The sequence below is a fragment of the Diplotaxodon limnothrissa genome, linkage group LG9 (genome assembly GCF_057381915.1).
Source record: "Diplotaxodon limnothrissa isolate DT_005_m linkage group LG9, D_limnothrissa_male_GT1.1, whole genome shotgun sequence".
NCBI lineage: Eukaryota > Metazoa > Chordata > Actinopteri > Cichliformes > Cichlidae > Diplotaxodon > Diplotaxodon limnothrissa.
This window is the reverse complement of record NC_140604.1, coordinates 35,477,878-35,480,762: the sequence shown is the minus strand read 5'-3', so window position 1 is coordinate 35,480,762 and position 2,885 is coordinate 35,477,878.

Here is a 2,885-nt window from a genome sequence, read left to right as displayed (position 1 = left end):
CGCCACCACCTGCGGCTCTCGTGCCGCCGCCTGCAGGACCACCACCTGCTGCGCTACCGCTTGCTGCTTCTGCGCCTCAGCCTGAGGACAACGCCTCGCCTGGTTCTGCCACACCTCAGTCTGAGAACTCATACAAACTCATTTCACCCATTATGGACTGTGTGTTGCTGCAACTTACACAGCCTCCTGCCACGTCAGCTGGGGGGCCCGAGGAGCCCGTCCAGCCACCACCTGCGGCTGCCTCACTGTCACCTGGTTCTGCTTCTGCTTCGCCTGTTCCAGCCTCAGCCTCAGCTTCTGTTTCGCCTGTTCCAGCCTCAGCCTCAGCTTCGCCTGGTTCAGCTTCAGCCTGTGCTTCGCCTGGTCCAACTTCAGCCTCAGCTTCTGTTTCGGCTGGTTCAGTTTCAGCCTCAGCTTCTGTTTCGCCTGGTTCAGTTTCAGCCTCGGCTTCTGCTTCGCCTGGTTCAGCTTCAACCTGTGCTTTGCCTGGTTCAGCTTCAGCCTGTGCTTCGCCTGGTTCAGCCTCAGCCTCGGCTTCTGCTTCTGCTTCGCCTGGTCCAGCTTCAGCCTCGGCTTCTGCTTCTGCTTCGCCTGGTCCAGCTTCAGCCTCAGCTTCTGCTTCGCCTGGTTCAGCTTCAGTCTCGGCTTCTGCTTCGCCTGGTCCAGCTTCAGCCTGTGCTTCGCCTGGTCCAGCTTCAGCCTCAGCTTCTGCTTCGCCTGGTCCAGCTTCAGCCTGTGCTTCGCCTGGTTCAGCTTCAGCCTCAGCTTCTGCTTCGCCTGGTCCAGCCTCTGCTTCTGCTTCGCCTGGTCCAGCCTCTGCTTCGGCCTCGCCTGGTCCAGCCTCGGCTTCTGCTTCGCCTGGTCCAACCTCTGCTACTGCCTTGCCTGTTCCAGTCTCTGTTTCTGCCTCGCCTGGTCCAGCCTCTGCTGCTGCCTCGCCTGGTCCAGCCTCTGCTGCTGTCTCTCCTGGTCCAGCCTCTGCTGCTGCCTTGCCTGTTCCGGCCTCTGCTTCTGCCTCGCCTGGTCCTGCTCCTGCTTCGCCGTCACCTGGTCCGGCCTCTGCTGCTGCCTCGCCTGGTCCGGCCTCTGCTTTTGCCTCACCTAGTCCGGCCTCTGTCGCTGCCTCGCCTGGTCCGGCCTCTGCTTCTGCCTCGCCTAGTCCGGCCTCTGTTGCTGCCTCGCCTGGTCCGGCCTCTGTTGCTGCCTCGCCTGGTCCGGCCTCTGCTTCTGCCTCGCCTGGTCCGGCCTCTGTTGCTGCCTCGCCTGGTCCGGCCTCTGCTTCTGCCTCGACTGGTCCGGCCTCTGCTTCTGCCTCGACTGGTCCGGCCTCTGCTTCTGCCTCGCCTGGTCCTGCTCCTGCTTCGCTGTCACCTGGTCCAGCCTCGGCTTCTGCTTCTGGTTCGTCTGGTCCGGCTTCAGCCTGTGTTTCGCCTGGTCCGGCTTCGGCCTCGACTCCTGTTTCGCTGTCGTCAGTTCCAGCCTCGGCTTTTGTTCCTGCTTCGCCTCCGCCTGGTCCAGCTTCGGCCTCTGTTTCTGTGTCGGCCTCGCCTGGTTCTGCGGTTGTGTTGCTGTCGCCCAAGCCTCGTTTTGTCCCTCGGGATCGCCGGCCGCTTTCCGGGCCGTCTGCTGGACATCATTGCCGTCTGGGTCGGCCCACTGTATCTTTGACCTGTGACCTGCTGTGCTCTCGACCTCCAGGTCGGCCCCCTGAGCTCATGGACTATGGACTACTGGACCGTTGGCCTCCGGGTCGGCCCCCTGAACTCATGGACTATGGACTACTGGACCGTTGGCCTCCGGGTCGGCCCCCTGAACTTTTGATCTCTGGCCTGCTGTGCTCTCGACCTCCGGGTCGGCCCCCGGAACTCTTGGATTTTGGACTGCTGGACCGTTGGCCTCCTGGTCGGCCTCCTGAACTTTTGATCTCTGGCCTGCTGTGCTCTCGACCTCCGGGTCGGCCCCCGGAACTCTTGGATTTTGGACTGCTGGACCGTTGGCCTCCTGGTCGGCCTCCTGAACTTTTGAACTTTCTTGTGTTTTGCTGTCGACCTCCTGGCGGCCGCCTGAACCGCTTCGCCATTCGCTCCTGTTCTGCCAGGTTCATGGTCGCCCTCCTGAAGCTGGGTCTCGGACTCTTGTGCCCTTGTTGTTTTTGGCCTGTGTGCTTCTGGTGTTTTGTTTTTTGTTTTTTTGTTTTGTTTCTGGCCCTCCTTCCTGGTCCCCCTCCGCCCGCCCTGGGTGGGTTGTTGTGGTTTTGTTTTTGTGTTGGTTTTCTGGGTGTTTTCGGGCGTCTGGAATCCGCCCTTAAGGGGGGGGCTCTGTCACAGGCTGGGTCTCCGACCCAGCACTCTGAGTTTTCTTTGTATTTTTCTTGTTTTTTGATATGTTATTAGTTTTTGTGTCATTTCCTATTTTGCCTTTAGTTTAGGCAGTTATTGGTTATTGTTCCTGGGTTTTCTATGTTTTGGGGTTTGGTATTTATTCATCACGTATTAGGTCTGTTAAGTTGTGTTGTCATGTTTAGTTTTAGTATTTCCTGTTTTATTCTGACAATGTCATGTGTTCTTTGTTAATTGTATTTAGCTTTCCTCTCCTGGTCCTGTCATTAGGTTTATGTCTGTCAGCTGTTTCCCCATATGTCTCCACTTCCCCTGATCACCTCATGTCTGTATTTAAGCCTTTTGTTTTCTTCATGCCATTGTCGGGTCGTTGGTTATTTTGACCTTAGTCTTAGTTTCTGTCTTTGCTTGTTTTCACCACAGTCATAGTTATAGTTTTTGATCTTAGTACCTTTAGTGTTTTGTTTCTTAGTGTTTTGCCAGTTTGTTTTGGTTTCCTGGTTTATCCCTGCCGTCATCTTAATAAAGCATCACCTTTCTGTTGAA